The sequence below is a fragment of the Globicephala melas genome, chromosome 16 (genome assembly GCF_963455315.2).
Source record: "Globicephala melas chromosome 16, mGloMel1.2, whole genome shotgun sequence".
NCBI lineage: Eukaryota > Metazoa > Chordata > Mammalia > Artiodactyla > Delphinidae > Globicephala > Globicephala melas.
Window position 1 is genome coordinate 5,475,861 of NC_083329.1, and position 6,441 is coordinate 5,482,301.

Sequence of the window (6,441 nt, forward strand, 5' to 3'; positions counted from 1 at the left end):
TTTCATTTTTGCATCAAACAGGTTCTTCCAAGAGCCTGCTTACAAAGAAGACAAAAACAGAGTGATCCTCAGTCAAATGAAACAAATAGGAAAAGCTGAACAGTTTACATACGAAGAACAAAGGTTAAAAAACTCACCAGACAAAAACCACACCGAACACTCATCCCATTTAATTTCCTGTTACATGCTCTGAGGAAGCTGAGAACACCAGGCCCCAAGGCAGCAATGCTCTTGAGGCTGCAGTTCAGGCTCCCTCTATGTGACAGTTTCATGCACACACACCCACACATACCAATGACCCAGGCAGAAGTACATACGTGTGCACAGGTGGCCAGAGAACCACGGGGCAGGGTTGGGGGAGAATGGGGAAAGGAGGGGCCAGTCAAGGAGATGCTGTCAGCTGGAAACTGGGGACCTAGAGAACCCTTCTGCTGTAGGCTAAGCAAGAGTAAAACTTAAAACAAAGGCAGAACACAGGATACATGTATGATGCTCAGAGGAGATGGACAGATGAAAAGGAAAAGATGCAGGGGGAGTTTCGGGAAAGCAGCCTCAGAAGCAGAAGTTTTTCTTCATTGGGAACTCAGATGATCAGAGGTCCTCTGTCTCCAGTGAAATACTGAGGCTGAAGGAACATGCCACAGCACGTCCCTTTGCATCCTGTGCTCTCTCTGAAGGCAGAGGGAAACCACAAGCACCCATCCTCTAGCCCTCTCCATTGCCACTCTTAAGGACTTTCCCCAGTACCTCCCCAAAAATGACATCCACGTACACAAAGTTAGGCCTGGCAAAAAGCCAAGCATAGAAAGCCTCAGTAACTCTTCTTGGTGGAAGCAAAGCCAGAGAAGCCCATCACAGCTGCCACCTCGCCTTCCTCCTCCAACGTCAAGTCCTCCTCTGCCCTTCTTTTCTTCTTCTGTTTCTCTTTCTCGTAGGCTTTGGCCTTTTCCTCCTCTTCTCTGAGTTCCTTTATCCTTCCCTCCAAATCATAATCCTTCTTCTTCTTTTCCATTTTCTTCTCGTTGACTTCAAAACATTTCTTCACCTGATCCAAAGTGGAATGTTCCACACGCGTAGACATGCCCAGGTTTCACTGATGTTTCTTTCCGCTAATGTGATCCAGGAAGTTGATGGAGTCTTTCAGCACACCGTCACAGACATTGCAGTAGTATCCTCCCGTCTCAGACTGTGGGGTGGTCTTGGTAATGGCAGTTGTCCTCCCGGGTTTGGATTCCAGGTCCACCTTGGAGTCCCTATGCCGGAGAAGCTCTCGCTTCCCTGGCCGCACTGGTTTTCCATCCTTCTTTTCTCTCTCTTCCGTGAGCCTCTTCTCGGCGAGCTGTTCATATTCATCTTTGTCCCACTTTCAGCAAAAATCCAAGTTTTTTGTCCCACTGCCGACGCCATCTTCACTGCCCCTCACTTATTTTTAAATCAATACTTATATCCTAATTTCAGGGTGTTTTCAGTCTCTCTGAGTCCAAGTTCATTCTTGAATCTACAGCGATTTTCTGACTCAGTTCCACAAACGCTGTAAATACATTTCTATTTTTCTAGCTCTAGATGTTCCATTTTACTTATCTGTGCATTATTTAGGAGGGGTGGTTTCTTTTGTGATAAGGCTTTCTTCGAGACAATTTCTGCAACTATCCTGGCAGGCAGAGAGGTTGAATACGCCTCTCTGGTTTTTGTGAGGAGAGGGTATCTCTGTTGGACTCAGAAATGCCTGCAAGATTCTCTCCAGTGACTCCAAAGTTCCGTTATCTCTTCTTTTCCTCCCTTTTCTCCCATTGTCCATTTTCCATGACACCCCACACAAAGCATGTCGGGTAACACATTGTATGTCCTTGGGCTCCATTACCGTGAGACACCTATAAGGGGAAATAGGGAAATTTATCAAGCTCCTACTAGGGGCATCCTCCTAGGCACTTCTCTGAGGTGTTTAAAATTTAAGATTTATTCTAATCCTGTACGTGAGACAATCTCCTCCCACCCATTACTAAGTAAACTAAGCCTCCATGGTAGAGGCAGAGGGAGAGGCCAGATGGAGAATCCAGTTGTTCCTGATTCCCAGTAAGTCCTTGCCCTTCTGGCACTGTGATTCTTTGATCCATCCATGGATTCCTTGAGCCAGTGGGTTCCTCTCTTTGTCCAGCCTGGTGCAGGTGGGTTTCTGTCACTGGCAACCCCCAGAATCCTAACACACTGTATATATTTGACCTTCCACAAGACTTCCACTGTATATGTTTGACCTTCTCAAGAGCTCCTTGAGATTAGCTACTGGGTCCATTCTTATGCTCTGATCCCCAGCAGAAGAAGGAAGAACATCTTCTGAAACCAAAATGATCGATTGATTGAAAATTGAACAGAATCTTTGAAATCAGGATTATTTTGCAAATTTGGTCAAAATTTGGGCCACTTGGTCTTTTAATATAAAGTTCCTTTCAACATGAAAATTCCGTTAGTTATAACCAAGGCGTGAGTGTGTAAAAACTTGGAAATTCCCATCATGAGGACTTGAGCGTCTTCGAAGATCATTGACAGTGTTTCCCTGAAGCCCTCTCCAGAAGCCATTCATGAGTGAGCAGCTGGTGAATTCGAAAGGAAGAAGAAAGGAAGGCAGGGCAAGGGAAGCCGATGGCCTGGGAGAAGCCTCTGGTGTTGAGAAAGGGGGGTAGATGAGAGCCTCCCTGTGCCCATCCTGCAGAACCAAGTGAATCCTAGTCGGTATGACTGCTTGACTGCAAGGTACAAACGTCTGCTCGTGTAGGTGCAAGTAATGTGGGATTTGTGGTCAGAATAAAAGTGTATTCCTTGGATCCCAAATACAGTGAGGACCGGCCAGCCAGACCAGGGTGCCCTGGCAGCTCTCTCTCCCCTTTCATCTTTAGTGCCAGTCTGCTTTTTTTTGCTCTCTGCAGCCCAGCTTCTCTGGTCATCCCCTTGCACACGGTCCTGGCATGGTCAGCCTTAAACAGCAGAGTCCTCAGCTAGTTGGCTCATTCTCTTGTTCCCGATGACAAAGCTTCTCTGAGGAAATTTGATTGGCTAAGCTTGAATCGAGCTTCCACCTCTTAGCCAATCATCTGCAGTCAATGGGGTCATGTGATTTAAGGAGCTCTCTGATGGAGAGAGAAGCTCTCAGTCAGTACAGCCTGCTCAAGAAAACATTGCAGCGACTTAAACTTGGAGCAACATTTGCAAATAATTAATAGTTTAATAAGCATTGTTAACTGTAGAAAATGACTCACCACCAGTTCACTAAAAAAGGAAACAAATCTGGATCCTTTTGTGTATTTCAAGAATGACCCAATTACAGTATTCTTGACATACACTGGGTTTTCCTGGCAGACATCTGCTGTGTGTGGCGAGGTAGCCTTGAACTTCACGTTTAAGCCCTGTCATGTCTACAGTGGCTTGCTTACAAGGCTGTCAGGTGGCAGTATTTTATGCAAATGATAGCTCCCTCTTACAAGGTTGTATATTTTTTTAACTTAACACACGTGCATGTTCACGTAATCCTCGAAAGAAATAAGGTGAAAGAGCCACAGCAAGATAGATGTGGGGGGCTTCCCCGGTGGCGCGGAAGTTGGGAGTCCGCCTGCCGATGCAGGGGACGGGGGTTCGTGCCCCGGTCCGGGAGGATCCCCCATGCCATGGAGCGGCTGGGCCCGTGAGCCATGGCCGTTGAGCCTGCGCGTCTGGACCCTGTGCTCCACAGCGGGAGAGGCCACAACGGTGAGAGGCCCGCGTACCGCAAAAAAAAAAAAAAAAAAGATAAATGTGGGATACATGAATCGGGGGATACATGAATCGGGGGATACATGAATCGGGGAAGAATAGCTACTGTTATGCCACTTTGATTACTTTTTACATTGTGACATGATGGATAGAACAAAAGCAGGACAAGACAAGATAAAATAAAGATGGGACTTAAGCCTATTAATCAGATTAAAAATCACAGTGCAGGAAGCATCCTGTGAACACAATTGGCTGAGATATAAGAAAACATAAACATGTCCCTCTTTCCCCCAGTAGACAGGTAAGATATGAAGAAAATGAGGCAACTATAGGGAATTGAGTGAGAGTAACAGAGATGCTTGAAATCATGGCGCTCGGCCCTCCCCTTTGCTCCAAGTCAATACACAGGGTATAGTCTCTCCCTTCTGTGATTTGTCTTTTGTGGGTGGGCTTGGGTCCATGTGTGGAGAGAAGTGGTGTTGAAGTCAAAAGGATGAACAGAGACCTCAGGATGAAGGGTGGAACTCACTGGCTCCTGAGAGTGCATGGAGCACAGAAGCCATCATCCGTGTCCTACCAGAAATAGCTCCAGGTTGAGTGAAGTCCAAGGAGAATCTCTTGGTCTATCAAAGTCAGCAATAAAAATGAGGTAGGACCACATGAACAGATGAATGGATAAAGATGATGTGATATATGTATATATGCACATTCACACATACATACATACATGCACACAATGGAATATTACTCAGCCATAAAAAAGAATGAAATAATGCCAATTTACAGCAACATGGATGGACCTAGAGATTATCATACTAAGTAAGTCAGACAGAGAAAGATAAATATCATATGATATTGCTTACATGTGTAATCTAAAAAAAGATACAAACGAACTTATTTACAAAAGAGTAATAGGCTCACAGACATAAAAAACAAAATTATGGTTACCAGTTTTCTAATTTAACACAGTGAATGTGTGTGGGGGAGAGATAAATTAGAAATTTGGGATGAACAGATGCACACTACTATATATAAAATAGGTGAACAACAAGGACCTACCGTATAGCACAGGGAACTCTACTCAATATCTTGTAATAAACTATAATGGAAAAGGATCTGAAAAAGAATGTATGTATATGTACAGCTGAATCACTTTGCTCTTCACCTGAAACTAATACAACATTGTGAATTAACTATACTTCATTTAAAAAAATGATTAACTAAAATGAAATAGGACCAAATCAGAGAGCCATTGTATAATTAGGATACATTGGGTCATGAACTCAAACCGAGTTTAAACAGCGTTTGGGATGAATTTGCATGTGCAGCTGGTCAGTCTAGAGCAGGGTGGACTTCAGGGATGCTTCGATTTGGCTACTCCGTGTCATCAGGGGCCTGATGACTTTCTGGGCATCCACTCTGGCTTCCCTGCTGTCAGGCTCTGTCCTCAGGGGAGAGATGGCTGTAGAAATTCCAGACTTCACAGCCCCCTCCTCCTCCAAGGCACAAGGAGCCAGTGTCTCCCAGCCTGCCCAGACCAGGGATGAGCATCTTCCTTGGAAACCTCAGCAAATTCTCCTCCCTCCAGAGTGGAACTGGAATTTACCCAAGACAGAGGGTGGTCAGTGGCGGGGCTGCCGTAGGACACTTCTGAGGACTAGTGGGAAGAAGTCCACCCTGGACAGTGCCATCCACCCAGTCCTGGAGAAGTCTGTCACAAGTTCCTTGAGAGTGGGGCTGTAAGAAGACCAACCACAGTGGGACCTCTAATGGCAGGCTCTTATTCTGTCAGGGAGAGCCCCCCAACCCTCTCATTTTGGGGCAAGTGGGTGAGCTCGGCCCCAAGATCAGAGGTGGAGGTGACGCAGCAATGGTTTTGCAAGGCTCAGCCATTCACAGTTTTGAACAGTGACAGGCAGTTCCCAGAGCAGCAGAAAAAGGTCCCCAAGGAGGGTAACACCTGAGCTCTCCTTGACCCCACTGGAGAAAGGGGAGAGGAACAGGGTCATTGTTTCTGGACCCTCAACTGCCCTTCCCAATACAAGTTTGGTGGCCTGGTGGACACAGGCCACATCCCCACTGCCACTTGTCATCGCCAACGCAACTTGATTTATGATGCTTCCCAACCCGCCGCCACCTCTACCCCACACCGAGGAGGAAATAATTCCAGTTCTGTGAAGTTTCCTCCAGGATGGGGGTTCCAGACGACTTTCCATCATTCATCCCCACTAGGGAAGAATTTTTAGGGCACTCCTAATATAGGACCAATTTTTGCCTCTGAAGTATGACCACGAGCTATTGTATTAACATGTTCTATACAGATATTGAAAACAGATGAGATAAAAGTATGTACAAATAAAAGATGTAATCTTTCCCCACCCCTGTGGACACCAGCATGTGTGTGCAAGTGCCCAGACCAGGTTTGGAGGCCATTGTCCCAGGGCCACCAGACTTCAGGAGCCTTGAGAGCAGGCACCATGCTCGGTTTCTTTCTTAAATTATTTTTAACTGTGGTGAAATATACATAACATAAAAGTTACCATCTTAACCATTTTATGTGTACACTTCAGTGACATTAAGTGCACTAACATTGTTGTGCAGCCATCACCACCATCCATCTGCAGAACGCTTTCATCTTGCACAACTGAAACCCCATGACCATTAACCAATAGCTCCCCGTCCCCCCTCCCCCAGCCCCTG

At 45.9% G+C, this 6,441-nt stretch overlaps 1 pseudogene; it reads right to left on the reverse strand.

Moving 5' to 3' along the window:
- Window positions 1–811: 811 nt before the first annotated feature.
- LOC115839789 (zinc finger matrin-type protein 2 pseudogene) lies at window positions 812–4,304 on the reverse strand (annotated as a pseudogene).
- Window positions 4,305–6,441: the final 2,137 nt, after the last annotated feature.